General features: G+C 37.7%; 1 long non-coding RNA gene across 1 annotated transcript in view; it reads right to left on the minus strand.

The window, feature by feature from the left end:
- Nucleotides 1–3294: 3294 nt before the first annotated feature.
- The window catches only part of LOC308652626, a 36189-nt gene continuing 21901 nt past the window's right edge, over nt 3295–17582 (minus strand). The window contains exon 3 of the long non-coding RNA XR_014022844.1: nt 3295–3533. This is a non-coding gene — a long non-coding RNA (uncharacterized lncRNA). The remainder of the gene's footprint in view (nt 3534–17582) is intronic.

Raw genomic sequence — 17582 nt, forward strand, 5'->3', positions numbered from 1 at the left:
GTGGCATGAAGACACAGACTAATGACTAATGGCCATTTGCTCTGACATTCATTCTCACCTTCTTCCTTGCTAATAAAATTCCAGGGCTCAGGAGGGCACATTCCTGTCCAGAATGAAGAATATTCTCCCAGCCTCCCTTGCAGCTAGTTGTAACTATGCAATTAAGCAAGGCTTTTGAAATACAACTGGAAGAGCTATATGGCAGTTTCTCGTAATATCCTTTGCCCTCCATCTTCTACATCCCCTCTTCATTCCTGTGGACTGGGATGGAAACATGATGACTAAAATCAGAACTGCCATTTTTGGAAATGATGCAACCTCACCATGACAAAGAAACAAGAATAAAACATTATAGTCTATGATGTCATGAAGCCACCACATCAACCCTAGGCTACCTCCTTCCAAAATAATGAACTTGAGAAATAAATTAGCTTTTAATCTTGCTTATGGCTTGGTAACTTCCCATCTACCATGACAGGTAGCCAAACTGTTTTTAACTGATAGAGCCTCTATTCACCCAGGGACTGCCTACAGCCTGAACTTGGTTCTCAATTTGCTTTGCTATGACTAAATTAAATAAAAAGTGATTCTATCTGAAACAATCTTTTTGTTTAAAAATTTGAAAATCCTACTTATCTTGACAAGATGTTCAACTTACAGCCACAAAAGCTGTGTGATTCCATGATTCTTCAACACAACTTAACCACAAGATTAAATCTCCACAGGAGATTGCCAAAGGGATTATGTACATTTATATGTGATTTAGACAACTTTTTCTTGCATGGAATGCAAACTCTGACTCAATTTTAGGTTAACTTTGGGCTTAGATCAATGCTATTGCTAAAGTTTCTATTTCTGGACTTTTTCTTTTCCATTGTAAATGATATTATTTTCCTAGTAGCAATCACGATACCTGATCAACACTGAAAACTTGGAAAACACAAACATTGTCCTTTCATGTGTTTCTTTGTTTCTCCCAGGAGTGCACAGCAAAGCAACTGCAGTTCCAAAAACTGGACAAAGTGCCAGGGAACCCAAGAGAAAGGAACAGTTGAGGCTTCCAAAGCCTGTGTGCTCTCTGGATGTGATGAACTGGAGTTGTCTGAAGAGGAGCAGTTGGCGCAGCTGTCTTCAGAGCAAGTCTCACAGAGCACCTTCCTCTGTTGTTGTTTTTTCCTAAACTTTTCTGGCTCCTTCTTCTTATGTAAATATATAAGTCCTACACCCCATTTCATGCTTTATTATTCCCAAATAGCAAATGCATTAGGCCCTTTGATTCATCTGTGGAGAATGCATTTTGAAGCAAAGCTTAATACTCTAAAATGGTTAGTTCATGGGGTTTTAATTTTAGGAATATCAGAAAAGCATTAATTCATAGTCTTCAGTTGGCACATTTTCCTCCCAGAATATACCCCCTCCCGTACTTCACCCAGAAGTGTAGAGAGACTTAATGGACATCAAAAGCTCTCATAAAACTTGTATGCTGCCCTACTGGCTTCCTGGACCACAGTCTTGAAGAAAACTCTCTATATATAAGGGAAGCAGGTTCCTGACATCTTTCAGTGGCCAGCCAGGAAAAAGTTTATTCTGTCTCAGAATCTTTTGGGGATTTTGTGGTGGGGTTTGGGGGGTTGCCTTGTTTTGTTTTGCTTTTGCTGTACTAGGGGATTGAACCCAGGAGCCTCGTGCATGCTAGACAAGCACTCTACCACTAGCTACAGCCCCAGCTCTCCCCATCTTTTTTTGTAAATTTTGAGACAGGCTGTCACTAAATTGCAAAGGCTGTCCTTAGAATTTACTGTCCTCCTGCCTCAGCCTTCCAAGTCACTGAGGTTACTGCCACTGTACGGGGCTTACCTCTGGATCTTTCAAAATACTTTTTATTGGAGACCTAGTGTTAGTCTCATGGCCAAGTGCAAAGCTGAAGACCCCAAATTTCTCAGGTTTTTTTTTTTTTCAATACAGATCAGATCACCCTGATTAGTTGGACTTTTTGTGAAAATAGAATTCTCAGGTCCACTTCACAAAAATACTACTTTAAAATAGATGATGGTTTGTAAAAACCACATTGTGCTAATGATAACTTTGTAAGTATTATTAATCAATACAACAATTTTTTCCCTCTAACTGCCTAAGTATCCTTTAATTGTTCAGCAAATATGGAAAATAGTTTCACAGTAAAGGAATAATTGGAGAATAATGACTACAAAACAAAATAACGTTCATGAAGTGTCCCCCAAAGCTCCTGTGTTAATGCAGGAATGTTCAGAGGTGAAAAGATTGGACCGTGAGAGTTGTGACGTAATCAGTCCTTCCCAATTCGAATGGATTAACTAAGTGGCAACTATGGGCAGGTGGGGCCTGGCTGAAGGAGGTGGGTCACTAGGGGTGTGCCCTGCAAGGGTTAATCTTCCCTGAAACCCCTTCCACAGTCCCTCTCTCTACTTCCTGGCCTGCATGGAGCAGGGCTCCTCCATCATATTCTGCCGCCATGGGGTTCTGCCTCACCTGAGGCCTAGAGCCATGGAGTCAACCAACCATGGACTAAATTTCTCAAACTGTGAGCCAAAATAAATTTTCCTACTCTAAGTTGTTCTGGTCAGATATTTTGATCACAATGATGAAACACTGACAACTAAAACAGAAGAGACACTACAGCTTATCTGAATCTCTTTCACATTAAGCAAAATTAAATTTCACCTGCAAAAATCCTCCTGACAAATTTAGGGGGAAAAAATGAAGCAATTTTTTTTTTAATTTGGATTGATTGATTGATTGATATTTGTAGATGGACAGCGAGCCTTTATTTGTTTCATTTTTATATGGTGCTAAGAATCAAACCCAGTGCCTCAAGCATGCTAGGCAAGTGCTCTGCCACTGAGCTATACCCACACCCCACCTGCTTCCACCTTGGCCTCAAGCTTCCTCCTGAATCCACTCACAGTTTCTAGTCAGGGATTCTCTGCCGATATTTAAGAATATCTACTTCTTATTGCATGACATTGCTATCTAACCAGATTATGACCTATTGATGCCTCACTTCTCTCTGGACATTGTATTCCGCTAGCTAAGTTTCTTCCAAGTGCCTGTACCAGTATAAAAGAAATATAGAATTTCCAGGTCCCCTGTGCTCTGCCTTCCAGACTCTAAGCTACTCACAAATCTCTAAACCAAAAACTGATTCTTTAAATTTGTAGTTCTACAAAGGAAGAAAGAAAAAGCTAGTAGCTTTACCTAACCAAAGTATTCAAGTATCTTATATGAAAACAAAACAAAATTAAATTAAACAAAAGCAGATACTCAAACATTTATTTTAAAATCCTAGAATCCCAGAATCAAACAAAGATCTTATATGTGATCTTGTCTAGCTTCAAGCTCTGTGTAGAGTGTCTTCATAGACAGTCCTTGAATCTTTCCAGGTGGTTGTCTCATTGTTAGGTATTTCTTCCTTGGAAACAAAGAACATCTGAAACTTCATAATCATCCAGTCATTTAATGATCATTAATCTATGCATCAGGCACGATATTAGACTCTGGAAAAACAAAATCATTCAGAAACTGTTTTGAGCACCTTTTGAAGAATGATTCACTAATGAATTTAAAGAAAAATATTAACATTTCATATTTTAACATTTTCTTGTATATCTCTGACAATATTTCAAAGGTCTATCTGGTTTTAATTTACAAATTGTCACAGAAAGTATCTTTCCTCAGAGCTAGGCTATTAGGAAAAACAAAAATGTAGAAAAAGTAATGGAAGTGATTGAGAAGAGCTTAAAGAGAGGTGCTGTAGAGAGGGAGGTGTACCAGAGCCACAGAGGAATGTGTCAGAGGCCAGAGCATTATGTCAACTGAAGGGGAAAACTGAGATCTAAGAATGGGCAGGATACTTGGGATGAGATGGGGACATGGGAGAAGAGATCCTTTTAATCAGAAAATAGTAGATATCTGCCTATTTCATTGCCCTCAGGTACCAGTAATGACAGATATTTGGATGCTAGAGGCCAGGCACTTCATAGGAAATGATATAGAGCTACTGGAGGGATTTGTCCCCTCAATGCCAATTTCCATACAAGTTAGGTTTTTTTTTTTCATATCACAGGTGAAAGTAATACTTTCTAAAATGTAGGTTAAAAATTAGAAATTTTTGAAGGAATAATTATGGAACCTTCAATTTCTTTAGCTTCTATTAAAAAGTCAGAATAATAATAATTAGATCCAGTCTCTAGTCCCAGGTCTGTCTGATCTTGGAGAAGCCATTTAACCTCTCTGAGCCCAAATTTCTCCAAATGTAAAAATTTAGAGTTAAAATATCTCACCACGTCCCAGAGTTGTTGTAAAGCTACAAACATAAAAGCCACCATTCATCAAGTGCTGACTGTGGGCCAGATGTGGAGCTCGGTGATTCAAGTACATGACTTCATTAACCCTCACAACAGTCCTGTAAGATAGGACTCCATCTTCCAGATGGAGAAACTGAGTCCTCCAAGGGTCCTGCAATTTGCCAAGGAAATTTTAATCCACACTTACCTAACTCCAAAGCCCTTTCTCTTAATGAGATGTCCAACTGAGGTAAGTGTTGTCCTATGCACTATGTATACACATATACAGATTTTGCATGAACAAGACTATGCTACACCTACTATTCTGAGATTTACCCTTTTTTTCATTAATCACTGGATCTCTTTCCATCTATAAGTTTATTTCATTCTCAATAATATTCCATGGGTGGATGCACCATATTTGTTATCCTAATATTAACCAACACATAGTAGGTTCCAGTTCTCTGCTATTACCAGAAATGTTATAATGAGAACCTGGGTCAGACAGTTTGTGAATTTTTAATTTTGATGGTGTGTTATCTATTCACCTTCCACTACAGTGTACAAATGTGTCCTTCTCTCCACAACTTCATCAACACTGGACAAGAGCAGCCTTTAATTCTGCTAGTTTGATGGCTAGAAACTGGTAACTTGTTCTTATTTACAGTTCTTTGAAATACATCTGTACTTACCACATAGTTGTATTTTTCTTCCAAAAATGAATGGCCCTGTACATTCTTTTCTAACTTACCACTGGAATATTTTTCTCTTATCATTGGATTTGTAGGAGAATTTTACATATTGTGACTATTATTACTCCTTTGACTATTATGACTATTATAGTGTATTGCAGATATTTTATTCAGTCAATTGCTTTCCTTTTAACTTTTTAAAAATGACTTTTGTTTAATGGCAGAAAAGATTCTAATTTTTTTCTTTTCTTTCTTTCTTCTTCTTTTTTTTTTTTTTTTTTTTTTTGTGGTGCTGGAGATTGAACTCAGGGCCTTGTGCATGCAACGCAAGCACTCTACCAACTGAGCTATATCCCTAGCCTAATGTAGTCAAATTTGTAAGTTCTTAATATTTGACTTGGCAGTTTTGTGTTTTGCTTAGGAACTTCTTTCCTAAAAACCATGAAAAATATTCTCCTGCATTTTTTCTAGAATTTTTATGGTTTTGTTTTATTGACTTTGTTTTATGTTTTTTTATGTGTTTGCTTATTATATTAAATCACTAATCCTTCAGGACTATTTTTATGAACAGTGGGGACTTAATCACATCTTTTTTTCTAAATGGGCAATCAATTGTCCCAACACATTGATTAAAGAGTTCATTTATTCCACTGACTTCAAATGTCTTTTATCATAACCACATCCCCATGAATATATTGATCTTTTCTAGATTTTATATTCTGTCCCACTGATTGCATGGCCTATTCTGCATGAATACCCGTCTTCATATTAGTATATCTTGACTAGCATAATGTGCTTTCCTAATGGTAAGGCAAGTCTCCAAACATTGTTCTCTTTCTAAATTTTCGTGACCATTATAAGTATTGGTGCCATAGGGCTCGTACATGCCCTACGTCTTCATTTACTCTTGGAACTTTGCCAAACCCATTTTTTTTAAAGAATGCTGCTTCTGATGAAAATATCATGAATGCATATAATGCCAAAAAAAGAAGAAAAATTGATTTGATTGAAGTTACCTCATGTAGCAAATTTAGTCACTTCATTCTCATACCAATCATTTATGCCCCTGCCTGAGTGATCCCAAATGCCAGTCCTCTGCATCTTTCCCTCTCTCCAAATCATACAATCTAGAGATAAATGTCTCCCAAATCTTGTTCTCTGGGAAAGGAAGTTATTTTTTAAAATCTTGGTTTTTCATAAGTGATAACATAACACAATGACCACATAACTTGTAACATGCATTTTAGCACATATTTTTATATAATGATGATATACAATCAATATATTTAAGTAATTGGACCCAGGATAGTTCAGTGATTTAAATTACTGGCTTTAGAACCAAACACATGAGTTCAAATCCTGGGTCCTCCTCTGGAGACTTGATTTCCTCATCTATCTAAAAGTTATATTGCCCACATTGATGTTTAGAAATTTTTGCATATAGAAGATTGAAAAATTTTGAATATAGATCATTCACATATTGAAGCACTTAGTAGGTGCCCAATAAATTGTGATTGTTATCACTGTTATTCTTTTTTCTGTTGTATATCTTGTATTCGCATAGCAGTTTTCTCTTTTCAAAGTGCTTTTGTGCATCTTTTCTCTTCATGGACACAGGGACATTAAGAGGGAGGGCTGCTGGCAATCATTCACTGCTGCTGAAGAAAGCAAGGGTGAACTGGAGAAAGCACTGCACACGGAGGAATCTCAAGGACTCAAACTCCTCCTGCATCCCCAGGCAAGACCTGAAAGGCAGAGCTTCTTTGAAAGAATTTAAATGCTAGAAATTTATGAGGTTTTTATGAGATGATCCACTTAAAATAGATCATATTTAATCCCATTTAGGATCTGGTTTAGATGAGCTTTTCTATATAACCATTGTGAATGAAAAGTACTATCAAAATTCCATCTTCCTTCCATTTGCACAAAAATCAGTGGGAAAATAAAGTTGCATTTACATTTTTGCATCCTTTATTTGACCTTCATTTTAGTCTGATAAATTACATATTAAAAATCCTCAGTGTGTCTAACTTGCTTACTGCTAAATTAGCCAATTTATTGTGGCATGTAAACTTTATTGTAAGTGCTATTTAGGGGAAAACCTAAACTGGTAGGTGGCAATTTCAGGTCAAGTAATGAACCATTGTACTTTTTTAACACTGTTTTTATAAAAATAATTTTCTATCCATTTACTAAGAATGATTTGCCTGGATATTTTCTTTGTATCTCTAGTATACTGGGATGTATGAAATTTAAAATAGAATAACAAGGACAATAAAGAAATAAACCTTGATTTGCTCATAACTAGGTCATTTTGGGACTAAGTCAGAGGATATATCTTGGGGAGTGTGTTTGCAAAAATATGTTAAGGGTATTAATTTTCATGTAATTAAATGTATTACTTTTGCCTAATATTGATCCTTTCCTTTTAAAACATAAGATTGTATGAAACTGACATAAGATATTGAAGAAAGAGTGAATAATGCATATTTTAGAAGTTTGCAATATAGTATCTGAAATGCATTTGAATCTATAGATCATTTTTCTTGTAAATGTCAATGTGACAGAAATATAATTTCAAACCAACTCTTAAGTGGACAAAGCAAGTCACATTTAGATGAAAAAAATACTTTTTTAAAAAATCAATTAAATGGCCACTCGATACATATATGACCATATATTTTTATATTTTGCATTTGCAAATAATGAAGCCTCACACGAGTTGTAATAATTGTTACTGGATTTTAATATTGGGCAAAGCACAAATACAAAATGTACTTGAAGCTCAGCTTTAAGTAGATTATGAACATTTAATATAGAATGTTATCATAATATTCAGAGCACCAAATTGCAGACTTCTGTCACCCACTTTCAAGCATGCTTCTGAAGATCATAGTTAATTCTGCTGATTTATGGTAATGCTGCGGCATTATCGTCCACAGCATCAGAAACCACTAACAAGCTTAGTATAAGCTTGGGCTGAAATGGTTTGAGGTTTAAATTTCTGTAACGATTATAAAGTAGAAGGAGTAAAATCCCACTTCAGCAAAAAAAAAAAAAAGGTGCCACATTTCCACTCAATATCACAACCATCCCCCACCCCCGACCCCCAGCCTTCCTGTGCTGCACCAAGAAAAGTAACTTTTAATGGACTAGCATTTTAAATTTTCCACATAGTCTTTTCTAAATGGTAATATTTCTGATTCAAATATATAATACTCAGTTTTTTCCTTGGTGAAGAAGACTACTCTAAAAGAGCCCCCCACACACACTCCACAACCTTATCCTTCTAAAATGATTGCTCTTTTTAAAACAAATTCTATTCTAGAAGTCCCTTTTTTAAAAACATTAATTTACGCTACATTCAATCTTCTAAAAAATGGTTGGAAATCAGAACATTTTAATGGCCATTGTCCTCTTCTGGCCAAATGATTGTGTGGTGTTAATGTGTGGCCCTTAAGCAGATGAGGCCCACTTATTATCTTCTGTTGAAGTCAAAAGAAGCTCCTGGCTTGAATCATCATGGTTTAAAAAAAAAATGTATGGGGAAAGCCATCAACTAAGGTGCTCCCCAAAAGATGAGCACAGCAAACACAATGAATAGACACTAATGGTGGCAAGAGATATGTGGCATCTTCAAGATGAAAAATGCAGTAGCATCAACACTGTCCCTGCTGTGAGACAAAAGAGCAGCTACTGTGGTCACAAACTGATTTCCAAGACAGCGAGCTAAAGGAAGACCCCATGTCACACACTAGGGCTATCTTCTCCTGCACGGAAAAAGATAGAAATAGATTCAACAAGAAGTGGCTTCCTTGTTTCTTATGAGAAAATTATTTCTTTAGCAACACTCTTTCTCTGAAAAAAGCCAACCTTTGCCTTTTGTTTCTTGGGAAATAGCCACGATTGAAAAATTGAAAAACAGGGAGTGGGGGCAGAAGGTGCAGCACCAAGGTGCTAAATGGTCTGGGTAGAGTGGTTTGGGTACAAGTCCACCGGGAATCCTTCCTGAAACACTGAGAAGTGATCCAGCAGTGGGTTCCTCCCTGAACTTTAATTTTCAAATCAGCCCCAGAATAGGCTGACATTTAGGACCACAGGGAGAACACATGAGTCAAGAAAGCAAAAAATAATAATGTGTTTCTGCATCCAAAAACCAGGTGTAAAAGGTATATCTCACAATATCCATTCTCATTGGAGAAAGAAGTCTGACCAAATTTTAGCATTCCTTAAGGCAAAATCTTGTTAGGAAAAACAAGTGAGATTTCTTAAATTTTTCTCTTGTCTAAAAGAGAGACTGTTTCTTATTGGGGTGGAGGGGGCTTCTCTTCAGAGTCTGCATATAGCACTGAAGTCCCGAATTGTTGTTGATGGGGTGAATGAGAGCGAACGAGTAGAAGCTTCCAGCACATTTGGGTTGGTGGGGAACGAAGGAAGTAGGGAAGGAAATGGAAGGGTCTGTGGGGATTTGGTACAGCGGTGGCCAGAGTACGCAGCGAACCGAGCCTTGTGATTGGGAGCAGGCTCCCCAAGACAGGACAGCGAGATCAGCAGTGAATTTTCAGCATCAACCGGGTGACTGGTGAAAACAAACCAACCCAGGAAAACCAACCCACGAAAGAAAGTAACCCGTAATTTCACGCCTTTTGGAGACAAGAGCTAGGCGAGGGAACCCCAGGTCTCCCTAAGATCCAGGACAGCTCATCTTCTGAAGTTCAAACACCGCTCCTCACCAAGGCTTTCTTTTCAAGATGTCATTCTCCCGCCTCCACACTCACTACCAAACAAACATAGAAATCTACTACTGTTCTCCCCATGCACTCCATTTTCTTCCAATCTGAGAGCCATTTGTGTGTATAATTGAAAATTAGCAGTGCAGCTGTTTGAAGAGAGTAATTTATCACAGCGCATTGTTCGTGCCTGACACTTTAGACCTGGCTCTAACAAGCCAGTGGTTGCTGGGGGTTGAGCTACAGAAAGTGATTCGGCTGTAATGCTGCGTTTCCCCTGCTTTGTTGCTAATTGTAGCCTCTTTTTCTCCATTGAATTGGGAGTTGAGTAAAAGAGCTTGTTTGCTCTGTGCGGTGAGGCTGCCAGGGCCGCTTGGGCTATTATCACAAGATACTCTTGATCTTTTGAAAAGCAGGAAATAGAATTTTTCTCCAACAGGGAAAGTAATTTGCGATGCGTCCATTAGTTCTTCATTAAAGCAAGATTAAATTGCACGGCAAATCACATCTGTGTTTGGATGATTAAAGGGTGGCATTTTAGAGGCCAAAACTAATTACTAGTCAAAATGAATGGGAGTGAAAAAACAGTCATGTTTTTACATTAGATAGTGTGGCTTGTAATTAGATTCAAGCTAATTCCACTATTTCTTCTCTTTTAATGAGATGAGCCTGTCCTCATCTTTTTCTAGGCCATGCTAACAGCCCCAAATGTATAATTTTGATAATACCAAGAGTTTACTTTATTGAAATTTCTTTGCTACCTGCCACAAGTGACTGTTCTCTCCAGTGGTACTTCATTACATGGAAACACAAGCTGCTCAGTAGCGTAGTTTACAATATAAGTCATTCCTAGAGGAAAAAGAGGAAATCTAAATGAATCTATATAAATGTACATATGTATGGGAAAGTGTATATTTTCAAATGTTATTGAAATTAGCCATTTCCAGAATTTGTGCAAAACAAATCCTTCTTAGTTGGGCAACTACAAGTATTTTCGAGACGAGGAACAGGGAATAAGGCATCTGCATGCAATAAAGTATTGAAGGCTTTCAAATTCAGGGTGCAGTTGGGTGTTGTTTTCTCTTGCCTTGCAATATAATTTTTTTCACACCTCCTATATGTTGTCACCTTTTCTTGTGATAAAGGTATGCTGTGATAGACTCCCCTATGGATTCAGTTTTTTGTTTTTTATTAAAACATACATTAGAAATGAAAAGAATTGCACCAAGGGAAAAAAATGTAACATTTTAGACTCTCTAATTGACGTTTCTCAAAAAGAGATTAAATTTGCTCTCAGAAGCCTAGTTCAGTTCTTGAGAGTGGGAAATAGTAATTTCTGGGGGGAAAGAAACACATAGGCTATATTTAGATGAATCAAGAAGTCATTGAAGGAAAAAAGAAATAAACAGGCATTTACTCTGAACTAGGTGCTCTTGGAGACATCATCTCATTAGAATCACCTTGGGTAGACCAAATTCATTTGGCTTTGGAGACATCATGTTTGAATCCACCAGCTTCAGTGACTTGGTCAGGTAGGAGCCTATTTAAAGAGCTGACACAGTTTTACCTTTTGCAATAAGGAACAGACTCTGTTATCAAAATTTCCAAATCTCTCAAAACTCTTTGTAACAAAGTCCTCACTGCATCTTCAAGGTGAAAGATTGCACTTTCTTTCCCAGGGTATTGCCATAGTCTAGCATGCTGTAGGACAACAGGATAAATGGATAACTGACCCAAAGAAGAAATGAACAAATGAATGAGGAGAAACAACTTTCACAAATCAAGTTTTCCTTATATATATATTTTTTTCAGTGAAATGCATAACACTTAGGCTGTTACTCCCACTATAACATTGAAAGATGTATAGTAGCATAGAAAGACAAAAATTACATACAGCATTTGAAAACACGTGGCCAAATGGCTTACATGTGATGCCAAACTAGAGATAAGAACAGCAAAATGATTCCCAAAAATCTAGGCATTCTACCAGCTACATGGGTTTTATATTATTTGTACATTTACTCATTTATCCTGTTTTTAGCTGAATTTCATTAGGTTAATTGCATTTTTCAATTTTCCATACAATAGTTTTCACATAACCATCACTTTATATGTGATATTTCCTAAGACAATAATTTCTATTCCAGTTCTTAATTTGTATCTGTTTTCCTATTCCAGTTTGTAATCTAATTCTGTTTCTAATTTTCTGCATCTTATCACAAAAATGCCACAACAAGACAGACAGGCATTCAAAGAGTGAAGAAAAAAAAAGACTTTTGCGGTACAAAGCATACAGAACAACAAATAGAGGGGTGGATTTGTGCAGTGGTACATGTGTATGATGCTCCATGGTGCAGGTGAATAGTTAGAGATGGCTTCCTTTGATGCTAATTTAAGAAAAAGGCTAAACCAAAGTTCATGATCCCTGGTTCCTTGTGAACAGTGGGTACTAATCTGTGCTCTTGTTAGCCACCTTGCAGGAAAGGGTTCAGAGTTTGAAAATTTCCTCACCAAATATCACTAGAAAGAAATCCATACTCAGCTCCCTCCACTGAGGGACTATAGTGAGCTCCTTTTCCAGGTGCTTACAGAAGCACATAGAAGAGACTGGGCGTTTATTAATTCTAAGGAATGTGACTTGAGAATCCTCATGGTGATTTTCAAAAGAACACGGCAGTTACTACACTTCATATTAAAATCTCTTTCTTGGCCTTCTCCTTGAAAGCCATAAAGTGATAGTATCTATTGTCAATTTATGAATATTTACTAAAGGCCTATCATATGCCAGACATGGTATGAACAGTGAATGAACAGTGAATGGAATAAAGTTCTGCTCTCACGGAGCCCATTAGTATAGAAACAAACAACTAAAGAATTGTTTTCCATAGGCAGGGGTTATGGCTCAGTGGCAGAGCACACTTAGGAAGTGAGAGGCCCTGGGTTCGATCCTCAGCACCATGTAAATATAAAATAAAAGCATTGTGTCCAACTACAAGTAAAAAATAGATATTAAAAAAAAGAATTGTTTTCCATAAGGATGAAGAGGTCTTGAAAACATAATACACTGCAGGAACGTTATGGTGCTGCTTGGGCACAGACAGAACCATTGTGATTTCTTTATAATGTTCAGTTCAGAGGCAAAAAAAATAAGCTGTGCCTTTGTTTTCATCCTGCTGCTCACCTCAGCTAACCTGGGATACAGGGACAATGACCTAACAAACTGTGAGCAGAGCAGAAGAGCAATCGTCCTCTTGATGGACAGCCACTAGCTAAAGGAGAGAAATACTGGTTGTCCAGAACCCCTTATACCTGGCCACCATGAACTCTTTCCTCAGGTACTGAAGGAAAGACAGATCAACTTAGAAATAGGTGGTAAGTCAGAACTTGACTTTCTCTCTCTCTCTCTCTCTCTCTCTCTCTCTCTCTCTCTCTCTCTCTCTCTCGTATATACGTAATTTTTAAAGGATCAATAAAATTTGGCAGTGTGCCAGAATCTGATTATTTGTTCCACTCCACAGGACCAAAGTGTTCCTGCCAGTCCTCCTCAGCAACTAATCTTGAAAGATATAGGATGACTGCTGGGAAAACCCATCCTGAAGCTTTTTGTGCAGTGTTTTTCCAAACTATGTGCTTCGGAGGGGAGAAATATTTGTTAGCTCCCAAGTACAAGTACCACTCAAGATTCTGAAGCCCATTTCGATGTGATTATTTTCCAATTATTGGCTTAATCAGAAGAACTGTGAGCACAAATAACTGCTCTTTGTATCCTCAGAAAGCAAGAGGACATAAACCTTAAATTGCAGCATAAGAGACTTATTTTAGAAAAAAAATTAAATATAGTTATTGCAATGCCTGGATGTGGGGGAGGCTAGAATTCAATTAATACTGTGATGAGAACTATGCCCCTCAACTTGAACCCAGCTTGTTTGATTAGACCTAAAACCAACAGACAAGGCTAAAGACTTGTAAAACAAATTCTCAAATTACTGTTTCTTTCAAAAATATTTTCCTTCCATTTGTTAGTATCTCAAGGAGTGGAGGAAATAAGAAAAAAATGACAAGGACAATATGTAGGCAAATATGAGCATTTTCCTGTACTAACTATAATTTAGGGAAAAGTTAGTCACAGTAATTATTGGCAAATTTCATGGAAAGATTTTAGTGAGTACAACCTGCAGAAGGGACAAGCTGAGTAGGGGAAGGAAGGAGGTTTGGGTATGTGAAATCTGCTATTTTAAAGTAATGGAAGCCAAATGGGTGCTGATAGTTTTAACCCAACTACCCTTACATTGCTCTCACTATCTTATACGTGTATAATATGATACCATTTTTGGCAAAAAGAAAGAAAGAAAACACACACACACACACAACCAGATGTGTGTGTCTGCATGTTCAATATAGAGTTTTATATATAGGACCGTGTGTTCATGGTATAAATCATAATTATTAGTGGGAAGAGGAAAAAATATGGAACAGGAATTTGGTTTTTACACTTGCAACTTGTATTAATAGCTTACAATGTCTATGTGTTACTTTTTTCCTTTAAGAACAAAAAGAGGGGCTGGGGATGTGGCTCAAGTGGTAGTGCGCTCGCCTGGCATGCGTGCGGCCCAGGTTCGATCCTCAGCACCACATACAAACAAGGATGTTGTGTCCACCGAAAACTAAAAAATAAATATTTAAAAAATTCTCTCTCTCTCTCTCTCTCTCTCTCTCTCTCTCTCTCTCTCCCTTTCAAAAAAAAAAAAAAGAACAAAAAGAGAAGCTGGGGTTATGGCTTAGTGGTAGAGCACTTGCCTTGTATGTGTGAGGCAGACACTTGGTTCAATCCTCAGCACCACATAAAAAAATAAACAAACAAAACAAATTTATTGTGTTTATCTACAACTAAAAATATTTTTTTAAAAAAAGAAAGAACAGAAAGAGAGCAGTTTTTCTCCAAGATTAATTTGAAGAATTGGAGAGTATCCTGGGTTCCAAGCAGGGATATGAAAGGTCTGCCACTGCGTGGCTTCTGAATCTCTGACAAAAGAATTCAGGAAGTGGACCCCTTCCCCTGAAGGCCCAACCCAGAGTTAGAATCTGGGGACAGAAATGGCATTGCCACAGATGGGGACACAAGTGCTTCCGCAGCAGAACTGGAAAGGGCACCACAGAGACATTCCATGATGCCAGGAGGGAGGAACCTCCCCGTCTTCTGAAACCTGCCCTGAGGTTTTCTTGAAAAACAACCTGGAATTAGCTATCTTCCTTCCCTCAAAATAACTTACATAACAGAAAAAAAGGCAAATGTGCACAGAACAAAAGCAAGTTAAGGAACAATGACACAGGACTGGCTCCGCCACTCTGCGAACTGGAGGCAGAAAGAGAGCTCCAACATGTTTCTTATGTATTTCACACAGATTCAAAGAAGAGGCAGAACATTATGAAGAACAAAGGTTCTATTGTTCTGTTGGCTTGTGTAAGTCAGAAGTAAATGGCTGTATCAACACTGCGGCCCATGAGTGAAACAATCGGCTCCTTGCTCCTTTGATCTCTAAGGGCCACAGCAATGTCACCCAGTAGTGGAGGAAACTGAGTCAGGAGAGGCAAAGAGAACTTTTTCAAGGCACACAGTTCAACTAGCTTTAAGACCTAAGTCTACCAAAGAGAAACCCAGAGTATATTCTCCTTGATTCGTGATTTCTCCAAAAAGGAGCTACCCCTTTATTTAAATGAGGTGATGATGATGATGATGCGATCAGATATAATTTTGGTTATTGTTTACAGCTAAACTAAGTAACTCATACATTAGTTGAAGTTTTGTCCTTTTTGCAGCAGAGATACAGAACAGAACTCTCCAAAACTGATGCAAGACTTTGCGTGAAGATTGAAAAAAAAGAAAAACCTCAGTAACCTTACCAAGAGTGAAGCACACAGTACAGCAAATTATGTTTAAAAATAACAAAATTATCTATACTGTTACTATTCATAAATTATCATCCTTGTATTTTGATTTATTTCTTTCTAGCCCTTTTTAATGTAAATGCTTTATTTGTTCCATACCGGGCTCATACTGTACTAATTAAATTTTGTCTTTGCTTAAAATGTTTTTAAAAGGTAACAATGAGCAAAAATAACGAAAATAAACTAAGCATCCTTCAACAAATTATAGTAGCAACAAGGAGTCTAAGTAGATTCAAAACTAAAAAACAGACCCGACGTGGAAAGTTGCCTGGGATATGTTGTGAAGAGAAAAAAGCAAAATGCAGAACAATACAGAGTATACGATACCGTTAGAACAAACAAGAAACTGTACGGGACTATGGGTATGCATGTGTGTGTGTGTGTGTGTGTCCCTCCCCCAAACATGGTGTGAACATAGAGAAAAGTCTGGAACAATGGTTGTGTCTAGAGTGGAGATAGAAGGGGAAAGGAGTCCACTTTCACTACTGCCTTATATACTCGTTTGTATTATTTAAATTTTATGCTAAGTCTGTGTGTTATTTCTGAATTTATGTATCTTTCCCCAAATGCATCTATTGCAAACTTGGCCCCTAGCATGGTTATATTTGGAATAAGTAAGTTATATCTGGAATAAGTGAGTTTAAATGAAGTTACAAGGGTGGGTCCCTGATTTGAGGGGATCACTGTCCTTATGAGAAGAAACACAAAAAGCACACCTGTTCCCCTTGCATGCACCCAAGTGAAGGACCATGGGAGGACACAGAGACCAGGCAGCCTCAACAAGCCCGGAAAACAGCCTTCACTGTAAGCTGAGCATGGCCAGAAACTTGAGCTTAGACTTTCCAACTCCCAATAAATTTCTGTTGTTTAAGCCACCTGGTCTACTGAATCTTGTTATGGCAGCCAGAATGGACTAAGACAGTATATCCTTTAAAATAAACAAATAAAACTTAATTTTTAAGGAGAAATTTTTGTCCACTGCAGAAATTCTGAGAAAAAGAAAGAAAACTCTTACCCCAAATTTCACTCCCCTCATAACTGCTATTGTAACTAGTATAGAACCTCTTGATCTTTTCTCTATAGGAACAAACATATTTTTAACCTCCAGTGGACCACATTCTCTACATTGTTTCAAAACTTGTGTTTTTAAAAATACATTGTAACACTTTCCCATATTTCTAACATCCTTGCCTAAATAGGCACAGAGACTATACAGGATGGCTATTTTATAGCTTATTTTAAATAGGGAAAAAGGGAGCTCTGACTGGTGGCAAGAGTTCTACCTCCCGCCCTTCTGCTGCTTTGCACATCCACCTGAGCCGCCTCCTTACATAGTGACTAGTGATGAGCTACAGCACAAATCATAAGAAGCTACCCAAAGAAAGTTATTCTATGAACCTTCTTGATAATAAGCTAGTGGTTGCAGAACACTTTCACAGAGTATCCTTCTACACATTTGTCAAATAAAAATAAATCTGTACTTCAGAAAGACTTTGTGGAAGAGGATTATTGCAAGGGTTGGAAAGGGTTGTTGCAACAGGGAGAAGCTCTAACCATAAGTACTGTAAGCATCAAGAGTTAGGCCTGCCTTCCTTCTTTCCTTCCTTCCTTCCTTCCTTCCTTCCTTCCTTCCTTCCTTCCTTCCTTCCTTCCTTCCTTCTTTTCTTTCTTTTGAACAAAGCCAGACAGAACTAGCTATAGGCAAGTGAAATACAAGGGTGATGTGACAGGAAAGTACATCAGTGTCTGATCCTACAGCTAGCCTGTTCTCAGGAGGGGTGTTTGCTGCTCATTCTGAGGGTGAGCTAAAGTTCAGCATCCCAGGTGAAGGGGAAATGCTTAAGAAAAATGAGGATGATGTGCATTTTGTTTCAATTGATCAATGGGGACAA

This window comes from Spermophilus citellus (assembly GCF_964194105.1).
Source record: "Spermophilus citellus genome assembly, chromosome: 7".
Taxonomy (NCBI): Eukaryota; Metazoa; Chordata; class Mammalia; order Rodentia; family Sciuridae; genus Spermophilus; species Spermophilus citellus.